The 13,932-nt window shown below is 39.7% G+C and overlaps 1 protein-coding gene across 2 annotated transcripts in view; it reads right to left on the bottom strand.

Moving 5' to 3' along the window:
- LOC136885710 (protein O-mannosyl-transferase TMTC4) overlaps positions 1–13,932 on the bottom strand; it is a 140,049-nt gene that overhangs the window by 47,548 nt on the left and 78,569 nt on the right. The gene's annotated exons all lie outside the window — the stretch shown is intronic.

Genomic DNA, 13,932 nt, shown 5'->3' with positions numbered 1-13,932 from the left:
AGCTAATAATACCACTAACACTACTACTGCTACTCACATTAGCCGCTAATAACTACCAATATTACTGCTGCTACTCATATTAGCTGCTACTAACACTACCAACACTACTATTGCTACTCGTATTAGCTGCTAATAACACTACTAATATTACTGCTGCTACTCATATCAGCTGCTACTAATACTACCAACACTACTACCGCTACTCGTATTAGCTGCTAATAACTACTAATATTACTGCTGCTACTCATATCAGCTGCTACTAATACTACCAACACTACTACTGCTACTCGTATTAGCCGCTAATAACTACTAATATTACTGCTGCTACTCATATTAGCTGCTACTAACACTACCAACACTACTATTGCTACTCGTATTAGCCGCTAATAACACTACTAATACTACTGCCACTCATATTAGCTACTACTATCACTACCAACACTATACTGCTACTCATATTAGCTACTACTATCACTACCAACACTACTACCGCTACTTGTATGAGCAGCTATTAACACTACTAATACCACTACTACTCATAAGAGCTGCTTCTATCACTTTTTTTTTTCTTTACGTCGCACCGACACAGGTAGGTCTTATGGCGACGATGGGAGAGGAAAGGCCTAGAAAGTGGAAGGAAGCGGCCGTGGCCTTCATTAAGGTACAGCCCCAGCATTTGCTTCTATCACTACCAACACTAATACTACTACTCATATTAGCTGCTACTATCACTACCAACACTACTACCGCTACTCATATTAACTGCTACTATCACTACCAACATTACAACCACTACTACTACTACTACTACTACTACTACTACTACTACTACTACTACTCATATTAGCTCGTTCTATCACTACCAACACTACTACCGCTACTCATATTGACTGCTACTATCACTACCAACATTACAACCACCACTACTACTACTCATATTAGCTACTACTATCACTACCAACACTACTGCTACTCATATTAGCTACTACTATCACTACCAATACTACTACTCATATTAGTTACTACCATCACTACCAACACTACTACCACTACTCGTATGAGCAGCTATTAACACTACTAATAAAACTACTACTCATATCAGCTGCTACTATCACTACCAACACTACTACCGCTACTCATATTAACTGCTACTATCACTACCAACATTACAACCACTACTACTACTGCTACTCATATTAGCTACTACTATCACTACCAACACTACTACTGCTACTTGTATGAGCAGCTATTAACACTACTAATACCACTACTACTCATATTAGCTGCTACTATCACTACTCCTGCTACTCATATTAGCTGCTACTACCACTACCAACACTACTACTGCTACTCATATTAGCTACTACTACCACTACCAACACTACTGCTACTCATATTAGCTACTACTATCACTACCAACACTACTACTGCTACTTGTATGAGCAGCTATTAACACTACTAATACCACCACTACTCATATTAGCTGCTACTATCACTACTCCTGCTACTCATATTAGCTGCTACTACCACTACCAACACTACTACTACTACTCATATTAGTTACTACCATCACTACCAACACTACTACCGCTGCTCGTATGAGCAGCTATTAACACTACTAATACCACTACTACTCATATCAGCTGCTACTACCACTACCAACACTACTCCTGCTACTCATATTAGCTGCTACTACCACTACCAACACTACTACTGCTACTCATATTAGCTACTACTACCACTGCCAACACAACCACTGCTACTCATATTAGCTACTACTATCACTACCAATACTACTACTCATATTAGTTACTACCATCACTACCAACACTACTACCGCTACTCGTATGAGCAGCTATTAACACTATTAATACCACTACTACTCATATCAGCTGCTACTACCACTACCAACACTACTCCTGCTACTCATATTAGCTGCTACTATCACTACCAACACTACTACTGCTACTCATATTAACTGCTACTATCACTACCAACATTACAACCACTACTACTACTACTCATATTAGCTACTACTATCACTACCAACACTACTACTGCTACTTGTATGAGCAGCTATTAACACTACTAATACCAGTACTACGGATATTAGCTGCTACTACCACTACCAACACTACTCCTGCTACTTGTATTAGCTGCTAATATCACTACCAACACTACTACTGTGACTCATTAGTTGCTACTATCACTACCAACACTACTACTGCTATTTGTATTAGCGCCTATTAACACTACTACTCATATTAGCTGCCTCTATATCACTACCAACATCACTACTACTACTACCACTACTCATATTAGTTACTACTATCACTACCAACACTACTACTGCTACTTGTGTTAGCGGCTATTAACACTACTAATACCACTACTACTCATATTAGCTGCTTTATTATTTATTATTATTTATAAGTTTCATATTCTGTATCACTAGCAACACTACTACCGCTACTTGTGTTAGCGGCTAATATCACTACCAACACTACTACTGCTACTTGTAGTAGCTGCTACCATCACTACCAACACTACAACTGCTACTTGTGTTAACGGCTTATATCACCAGCAACACTAATACTGCTACTCATATTAGCTGCTACCATCACCACCAACACTACCACTGCTACTCATATTAACTGCTACTAACAGTACCAACACTACTACCACTACTCGTATTAGCTGCTAATAACACTACTAATACTACTGCTACTCATATTAGCTACTACTATCACTACCAACACTAATACTGCTACTCATATTAGCTGCTACTATCACTACCAACACTACTACCGCTACTTGTGTTAGCGGCTAATATCGCCACCAACACTACTACCGCTACTTGTGTTAGCGGCTAATATCACCACCAACACTACTACTGCTACTCATATTAGCTGCTACTATCACTGCCAACACTACTACCGCTACTTGTTGTAGCAGCTAATATCACCACCAACACTACTACTGCTACTCTTATTAGCTGCTACTATCACTGCCAACACTACTACCGCTACTTGTGTTAGCAGCTAATATCACCACCAACACTACTACTGCTACTCATATTAGCTGCTACTATCACTACCAACACTACTACTGCTACTTGTATTAGCTGCTACTATCACTACCAACACTACTACCGCTACTTGTGTTAGCGGCTAATATCACCACCAACACTACTACTGCTACTCATATTAGCTGCTACTATCACTACCAACACTACTACTGCTACTCGTATTAGCAGCTAATAACACTACTAATACTACTACTGCTCATATTAGCTACTACTATCACTACCAACACTTCTACTGCTACTTGTATTAGCTGCTACTATCACTACCATCACTACTACTGCTCATATTAGCTACTACTATCACTACCAACACTTCTACTGCTACTTGTATTAGCTGCTACTATCACTACCATCACTACTACTGCTACTCGTATTAGCTGTTACTATCAGTACCTTTTTTTTTGCTAGGGGCTTTACGTCGCACCGACACAGGTCTTATGGCGACGATGGGATTGGAAAGGCCAAGGAGTTGGAAGGAAGCGGCCATGGCCTTAATTAAGGTACAGCCCAGCATTTGCCTGGTGTGAAAATGGGATACCACGGAAAATCATCTTCAGGGCTGCCAATAGTGGGATTCGAACCTACTATCTCCCGGATGCAAGCTCACAGCCGCGCACCTCTACGTGCACGGCCAATTCGCCCACTATCAGTACCAACACTACTACCACAACTCGTATTAGCCACTAATAACACTACTAATACTACTGCTGCTCGTATTAGCTACTACTATCACTACCAATACTAATACTGCTACTCATATTAGCTGCTACTATCACTACCAACACTACTACAGCTACTCGTATTAGCTGCTACTATCACTACCAACACTACTACCGCTACTCATATTAGCTGCTACTATCACTACCAAAACTACTACCGCTACTCATATTAGCTGCTACTATCACCACCAACACTACTACTGCTACTCATATTAGCTGCTACTATCACCACCAACACTACTACCGCTACTCATATTAGCTGCTACTCTCACTACCAACACTACTACCGCTACTCATATTAGCTGCTACTATCACTACCAACACTACTACCGCTACTCGTGTTAGCCACTAATAACACTACTAATACTACTGCTGCTCATATTAGCTACTACCATCACTACCAATACTTCTACTGCTACTTGTATTAGCTGCTACTATCACTACCAAAACTACTACCGCTACTCATATTAGCTGCTACTATCACCACCAACACTACTACTGCTACTCATATTAGCTGCTACTATCACCACCAACACTACTACCGCTACTTGTGTTAGTGGCTAATACTACACTACAACTGCTACTCATATTAGCTGCTTCTATCACTACCAAAACTACTACCGCTACTCATATTAGCTGCTACTCTCACTACCAACACTACTACCGCTACTCACATTAGCTGCTACTATCACTACCAACACTACTACCGCTACTCGTGTTAGCCACTAATAACACTACCAATACTTCTGCTGCTCATATTAGGTACTACTATCACTACCAATACTTCTACTGCTACTTGTATTAGCTGCTACTATCACTACCAACACTACTCCCGCTACTTGTGTTAGCGGCTAATATTACCACCATCACTACTACTGCTACTCATATGCGTTGCTACTATCACTACAAACACTACTACTGCTACTCATATTAGTTGCTACTATCACTACCAACACTACTACTGCTACTTGTATTAGCTGCTAATATCACTACCAACACTACTACTGCGACTCATATTAGTTGCTACTATCACTACCAAGACTACTACCGCTACTCATATTAGCTGCTACTATCACTACCAACACTAATACTGCTACTTGTGTTAGCAGCTAGTATCACTATCAACACTACTACTGCTACTTGTGTTAGCGGCTAATATCACTACCAACACTAATACTGCTACTCATATTAGCTACTACTATCACTACCAACACTAATACTGCTACTTGTGTTAGCAGCTAATATCACTATCAACACTACTACTGCTACTTGTATTAGCTGCTAATATCACTACCAACACTAATACTGCTACTCATATTAGCTACTACTATCACTACCAACACTAATACTGCTACTCATATTAGCTGCTACTATCACTACCAACACTACTCCTGCTACTTGTGTTAGCAGCTAATATCACTATCAACACTACTACTGCTACTTGTGTTAGCGGCTAATATCACTACCAACACTACTACTGCTACTTGTGTTAGCGGCTAATATTACCACCATCACTACTACTGCTACTCATATTCGTTGCTACTATCACTACAAACACTACTACTGCTACTCATATTAGTTGCTACTATCATTACCAAGACTACTACCGCTACTCATATTAGCTGCTACTATCACTACCAACACTACTTCCGCTACTTGTGTTACCGGCTAATATCACTACCAACACTACTTCCGCTACACATATTAGCTGCTACTCTTAGCGGCTAATATCACTACCAACACTACTCCCGCTACACATATTAGCTGCTACTGTTAGCGGCTAATATCACTACCAACACTACTCCCGCTAATCATATTAGCTGCTATGATCACTACCAACACTACTCCTGCTACTTGTGTTAGCAGCTAATATCACTACCAACACTACTACTGCTACTCGTATTAGCTGCTACTATCATTACCAACACTACTACTGCTACTTGTACTAGCTGCTAATATCACTACCACTGTGACTCATATTAGTTGCTACTATCACTACAACACTACTACTGCTACTCGTATTAGCTGCTACTATCACTACCAACACTACTACTGCTACTCATATTAGCTGCTGCTATCATTACCAACACTACTACTGCTACTTGTACTAGCTGCTAATATCACTACCAACACTACCACTGTGACTCATATTAGTTGCTACTATCACTACCAACACTACTACTGCTACTCATGTTACCTACTGTTATCACTGCTAACACTACTACTGCTACTCGTATTAGCTACCAATACTACTACTGCTACTCGTACTAGGCGCTAATATCACTACAACTACTCATATCACTGCCAATACTACTACTGTTATTTGTAATAGTTAATAATATCACTAACAATACCACAGCTCTACTCGTATTAGCCACTAATATCACTACTGCTACTCACATCACTACCAATACTACTACTCATATCACTATCAATACTAGTGCTCTACTCACATTAGCTGCTAAGATCACTACCAATATTACTACTGCTACTCATCACTACCAATATTACTACAGTGGACACCATTTATTGTTATCACGGATAATGTTATCAACCGTATTATACAATCACTTTTATCAAGTCCCCATGCGGACAAATACTGAAACAAGAATATTTTCCGTTTATTGTGATCGTGAATTTGGTTTGTGTTACTTTTATTAAGTCCCCATGCGGACAAATACTGAAACATGAAAATCTTCCGTTTATTGTGATCGTGAATTTGGCTTGTGTTATCACATTTGTTTTCAAGGTATGTGAGCAGAGTGAAAATGCAAAACATACCTCTCCCAACCTTTAAAAATCAATTTTTACACCACGCCTGTCTTCAAGGCCACTTTCAGGTCTCATCTTTTGCAGCACGTGTACGGTAGAAAACATGTCAGCGCAGGTGCTACCCCCCCCCAAATACACTTTCTCTTTTGTTTCTTCTCTAACGGTAGTTTAGCCAAGGGCTACTCACTCGAGTCCTACTAAAGCTTTCACACTGTGAAGTTCTTAGCGTTGTAGTGCAGTGTAGTGTGAAAAGCAAATGTAAAGACTTAACCATTAAAGAGAAACTTTCAATTGTAGAATGTTATGACAAACCGCCTACAATAAGTCAAAACAATGCTGTTGTTTGGTTATGAATTTTGCAATATCTTCTGTACAAGCTATTGAAAAATCGAGACAATATTCCTAAGGCAACAAAATAAAACAAAAACTTCAACTGTAAGCGAAATCGTGGTGGAAAAGACTGTCAAGTTGAATCAGCTCTAAACCTTTCGTTCTCAAATGTTCGTGAGAAAGATGCTCGTGTTGATGGTCTTCTGATGGGGCAAAAGGCCAAAGAACTAGCAAAAACATTGGAAATTTTTTTGTGACAATGGAAGGATAGTTTCACCGTTGGAAGAAACGATAAAATACTGAATATTCTTGTAATATGGTCAACTTCAATACAGAACAAATATGAGAGTTGTAACTTGTAAGTGGTATGTTCCGAGCTGTCAGTGGGGAGATAGTGTGGAATGACATCAGCAGATTAATAAGTTTGAGCGGTGTCTTTAAAAGCAGGAAAGATCACAATATGAAGATAAAGTTGGAATTCAAGAGAACAAACTGGGGCAAATATTCGTTTATAGGAAGGGGAGTTAGGGATTGGAATAACTTACCAAGGGAGATGTTCAATGAATTTCCAATATCTTTGCAATCATTTAAGAAAAGGCTAGGAAAACAACAGATAGGGAATCTACTACCTGGGTGACTGCCCTAAATGCAGATCAGGACTGACTGACTGACTGACTGACTGACTGACTGACTGTGTACAAACGAACGCATGGTGAGCAGAAGGACGTTGATCTGTCACTGCTGAGAGGTGGATAGAAGAGGAGCAACCTAAAATTGCTCCTGAATTTCCTCCTGAGTGTGTGTATAATGCTGATGAGATTGCACTGTATTATCGCGCTTTGCCTGAACACACTTGTTCAAGAATGAAAATGCTAAACGTTGTAAAACCTCCAAGCAACGAATAACAGTTTTATGTTGTGCGAGTATGTCTGATGAAAAGAAAAGACTCTTAGTGATTGGAAAAAATAAGAACCCACGTTGCTTTAAAGGCATCAGTAAGTTTCCAATGTACTATCATTCCAACTCTAATGCATAGATGACTGCCCTGATTTTCAAAGAATGGCTACTGAAGTGGGATAATAGGCTGGACTGGAAAATAGTTTTGCCAGCTGACAACTGTGCAGCACACATTGTGAATTGTGAGCTCAAGAATATCAATGTGGTTTTCTTAACGGCAATCCATGAAAGCGTATTAATGCCATGAAATGCACTCAAGAATCTTAGAAAACATAAATGACTTGCATAAAACTACTGCCAATGCCCTTACCAAAACAACCAGCCTTCTCCATGCCCTGCATCTTCCAGCCATGTCATCAGATAATGTCTCAGCACATACAATAACGAACTGCTTCCAGCATAGGGGATTTTTAAGAGTTACCAAAGGCAGAGGAGAATGGCGTTCGTCCAACAGGCTTAAGGGAAGATGAATTTCAGGAATGGATGAACACTGATGAGGGCATCATTACTGATGCGAAACAGACAGAAGACGACACATGTGAGGCAGTTACTTATGTAGAATTAGATACGAGAGGTGAAGAACATAGAGTAGAAGTTAGCAATGCTGATGATGAGGACGTTGCCAAAACTTCCCGAACACCAACAAATGCTGAAATGCAACAGGTGCTAGATATCTTGCAACGAGGTGTTCAGCACAGATCAGTGGACTTCCGAAAACATTATGAATATGGAAGATTCATTAATGGACTCTTGAGAGACAACCAGAACCAAACAACAAATAGAGACTATTTTACGTAGCTGAGAACAGTTAACTGTATTGCAGGGCTGTGTACCAGTATCTGTTTCATTGTAGTGCATGTAGGTCATGAATAAATACAGTAGGCTAACTATCATTTTTTTTGGCTAATGTTACCAAATTATCTGCGACCCAGACTGATCATAATAAGCGGCGTCCACTGTACTGCTGCTTGTATTAGTTAATAAAATTACTACTACTACTTGCATTAGTTAATAATATCACACTACAAATACCACCACCACTACTTGGTGTTATTTGCTTTACGTCGCACCGACACAGAAAGGTCTTATGGCGACAATTGGAGAGGAAAGGCCTAGGAATGGGAAGGAAGCGGCCATGGCCTTAATTAAGGTACAGCCCCAGCATTTGCCTGGTGTGAAAATGGGAAACCACGGAAAACCATCTTCAGAGCTGCCGACAGTGGGGTTTGAACCCACTATCTCCCGGACGCGAGCTCACAGCTGCGCGCTCCTAACCGCACAGCCAACTCGCCCGGTACCACCACCATCACTTCTACTACTTGAATTAGTTAATACCACTACCAACATTACTACTGTTACTACTTGTATTCGTTAATAATATCACTACCAATACTACTACTGCTACTCATATCACTACCAATACTACCACCACTTGAATTAGTTAACAATATCATTACTACTACTACTTGAATTAGTCAATGATATCACTATCAATGCTACTACTACTAGTAGTAAGTATTAGTTAATAATATCACTACCGATACTACTACTGCTACTCGTATTAGCTGCTACTATCACTACCAACATTACTAACACTACTTGTTATAGCTACTACTGTCACTACAAATAACACTGCTATTCGTATTAGCCACTCCTATCACTACCAACATTACTACCACTACTCAGATTAGCTGCTACTTGCACTACCAACATTACTACCACTACTCGTATTAGCTGCTACTGTCACTACCAACACTACTACTGTTACTCGTATTACCTACTACCATCACTACCAACATTACTAATGCTACTAGTATTACCCGCTAGTATCATTACGAACATTACTACCGCTACTCCTATTAGCTGCTACAATCACTACCAATATTACTATTACTACTACTCGTATTACCTACTACGATCACTACTAACATTACTACTGCCACTCGTATTAGCTACTACTGTCACTACAAATAATACTGCTACTCGTATTAGCCACTAGTATCACTACCAACATTACTACTACTACTACTACTACTACTACTACTATTCGTATTAGCTACTACTCTCACTACCTATAATACTACTGCTACCCGTATCAGCTGCAATTATATCAGTCATGAAATACTAGTTAGGAGAAGATCACTGCATGTTTCAGCATAACAATGCTCCCTGCCATAAAGTTCCTGAGTAGTTTGTAGACAATAGGGTTCTGGGAATGGGGAAATGGACTGGCCAGCCTTGAACTTACATCTTAATCCTACTGAATCCTACTGGGATGAAGAAGAACAGCAAGTTCGCTCCTGACCCCAATGCCCCCATCATGCCATGCCACTGTAGAAAGAATTGTCTACCATTTGCCTCAAGATATTTCAACGTCTGGTAGACTGGGATTTGGAAAATAAAATCTTAATAACCCTGTGTCTGTACACTGACTATTTTGGCAAAAGTTTCGTACAGTTATCTGTTTCTGGTGTAATAATGACCAACTGCATAATTTTTAGCTTCAGTTTCCTGTAAGTCCTAATTTTTACCCCCATCCCCACCCTACCAAATCAAGATGGTGACACAATCTGCCAACCGAGTTAGAATGAAATTTGACAAAGTTATAGGTTTTAGCCTATAACTGACAGAAAACTACCAAGATGTTTAAAGTTTTCACTTCGTACCCCTGAAAAATATAGAAATATGGAGGCAATTTTAATGATGGTGCAGACTTTCGTTTCAAGGTATTTCGTGGCTAAATCGTAAGTCATATCACAAAATGGATGGTGCAATCGAACTCAGCATGACGAGATCTACAACACTGGTCCTATGAATTTTTGTCGTATCACGATCCCTTATACATTAGATTTGGCTGTATTTCTCGATTGTACATAAATTTTACACTTTTTATACGCACAATTCATAGTTTGACACACTTATAGGAAAGATAGAATCAGCAAATTCGGTACGAACATTGGCCCACCCAGTAGCCATATGTGAGCCACATTCGGTTACCAGCGTTGTGTATAAACCGTTGCCAGTGATGTGGAAGTCGCAGTATACCTTTAGCAGAGCCTGTTCTGTTGATGGTGCGAATGGAGCGGTCTACTGCCTGTAGAATCTCTGCAACAGTTCTGAAACGAATGTTCACGAATCATCTGGTTTCGATCACTGTCCAGTAATGCGGCAAGAGCACACACTTCTTCACTCGTAGGATGACCTGCCCGATGAATGTCCACCACTGTTTGCCAACCATCGTTGAGGCTTTTACCCAATGTGCCACTGTTCTGTAAGGCAATGCAGATTCCCTGCAAGCCTCTTGAAGACCTTGATGACACTGTCGTGCTGTACGACCTCTCGCACATTCAATCTTGATTCAACTCCATTGTTCCTGTTTGGAAAACATAGTGACAACTTTACGTTAGACCGCTAGCTCACATGTGACTGTGTTTCTCTCGCTTGTGCATATGCAGGTGATGTGGGAAGGGTGAGTCCATTTGCTCTGAGGTAAGGTAGGTATGTAACCAACGTGTGCTATCAGCGACAATATTAGATTCCGTTGCATAGTGTCTCCACAGCAGTGTTGCTACTATTTAAGTTCCAACCCTCATAATTAATACTTTACAAATCGATAGTGACTGTCAGCAAGAGGGCGTTAGCTATTCTAATCAGTACTTCCCACATCGACTTAAGACTGTTAGAAGGACTGGGGTCCTTCTACAACGCCTGTGTAACTGGCATTAGTAAGAAGGGCCTATCATTTTAATGAACAACTCCCTTCACCATTTAACTGGCAAAAGGCAAGGGCTCATGCCATTTTGTTCAGAACTCCTCTACCCAATTGTGTTTGGCAGTAAGCAAGGGTGTCTGCCATTATAAACAAATTTATCCATCTAAAATGTGACTGGCATTAGGCAAAGTGGCCTGCTATTATAATTGAAACTCACCAGCTCAGTGTGACTGGCAGTAAGCTGACTGGCATTAGGAAAGGGGGCCTGTCATTATACAGTAGAACCTCGATAATTCGAAATCGGTTAATTCAAAATCCCGCCTAATTCGAAGAAGCTCTCGTTCCCGGAAACATGAGATACAGTTTTGCATGTTATTTCAATTGTTTAATTCGAAATACGGATAATCCGTAATTCGAAGTACAATGTCGGCCCCATTACCGAAATTCAGACTTTTAATTCGAATCTGCCTTTACATTTTAAAACAATACTATGTTACAGAGTAATTTCAACTCTAAATTACAGTACAAAAATCCAAAAAATAATGCATTTGCACAGGGGAAACCAGCATAATTTATCCTCGTCTTTGAATTATGCGATTTTTTTTTTCTTTCTTTGCGTGAGGTTATGTTTGTCAGTGATTTATCCAAGTGCATTATTTGAACATTGTAAATGCACCTTGTTGGATACATTTTGGAAATAGTTTTTTCCATGGCATTTCAAAGGTTTAAACTGTGAATCGAGGTGATTGCATGTATTAATGGGTCTTAGAATACTTTGTGACGCGGCAAGTGTTTACATTTCTGAGTACGAGAGAAGTGCCATGGCGGGAAATCGTACAAGGATAGAGTCATAGGAAAGTTTGATTTTAAGCGCATCAGGTACTTTGTAAATACAAGGCATCTAAAGTGCATACAGTATAGTAATCCAATTAATAAAGCACTTGCACATGGAAGCCAGCATAGATTTCTCCTCGTCTTAGAATCGTGCTTTTTTTTTTTCTTTCTTTTGTTGCGTGAGGTTATGTTTACCAGTGAGATATCCCAGTGCATTATTTGAATACTGTAAATGTACCTTCCTGGATACATTTTGGAAATAGTTCTTTTTTCATGGCATTTGAAAGGTATAAACTGTGAATCAAGGTTAACTGCATGCAGTAACGTGCCTTAGAATATTTTGTAACGCGACAAGGGTTGGTACTTCTGAATTGCGAATTGGCGGTTAATTCGAAATCACGTAATTCGAAGTCCGATTTTTGAGTCCCAACAACTTCGAATTAACGAGGTTTTACTGTAATGATATCAGCACAACTCAATTTTTGAATGGCAGTAGCGAAAGCTCCTGCCATTATAAAGAAAACTCCTAAAGTGTAATATGTCTGGAAGTAGGAAAGGGGCCATTGTAACGAAAACTCCCCAAATAGATTGTGACCGGCAGTAGGCAAAGGGACCTACCAATATAATGAAACTTCTCAACTTGATTGTGAATGGCAGTAGGCAAGTGAGCCTGCCATTATCATCACAACTCTGCAACTCGCACTTTACATTGGAAACAACATATGGGAGCCTCTCCATGCTGTTTCTCGGATAATGCTAAGAGACATGCAATTTAAAGAAATCTTATTCACTCTATGCACATTAATTTACTTCGATATCCGTATACAATGTAGAATATTGTAGCAAAGCATGGGTACATTTGCTAGCAGTTCATAAGTAGATTTTATTGTAAATCCACACGCAATGCATGAAATCTACCTTTTCAAAGCCTCCAATCAGTAAATGGATATTACTGTACAGTATTTCTAATACTGCTTCTTTTGCTTGAAAATATAAACTTAACCTTTTGCACTCCTATGTCGACTATGTCGAGTGGGGCTCGACATTAAAATATCAGACCTACGCTCGGATTTTCAGTCCCACTTGACATGACAATAGCCTGTCCTTCTAGCGCTCGTATGATAACTGTGCTGTGTTCCAGTGTTGCAGAGCTACCTAGCAGTCTCTAAGAAAGCACTTCTCCCTATTAATTATAGTGTGTGGGAATTGTAATAACTTCGTAACCTCTGTTATTCCTGATTGTTTATGACAGTTTACCGATGATATAGATTGAATGCAAACATGGCTTCTGCTTCATCTTCGCTCCCGGAAGTGGATATTTCAGAACAGTTGGTGAACAGTGATAGTGACGTTAATAATCAACTTTGATGATTAATAGTGAAATTGAAAATGGACAGAGTGATAGAGACAATGAAACTGGAAGTGCTGATGCTCCTTCAAATATATGGCACGAATGGATAGCTGGCGAACCTGCGTTCTTATTAAACGAAACAATTTGTGGATATAAAGCATCAGGTAGGGAT

Source organism: Anabrus simplex, chromosome 14, assembly GCF_040414725.1.
Source record: "Anabrus simplex isolate iqAnaSimp1 chromosome 14, ASM4041472v1, whole genome shotgun sequence".
NCBI lineage: Eukaryota > Metazoa > Arthropoda > Insecta > Orthoptera > Tettigoniidae > Anabrus > Anabrus simplex.
The sequence above is the reverse complement of the archived record's forward strand: the minus strand, read 5'-3'. Positions and strand labels throughout refer to the sequence as shown.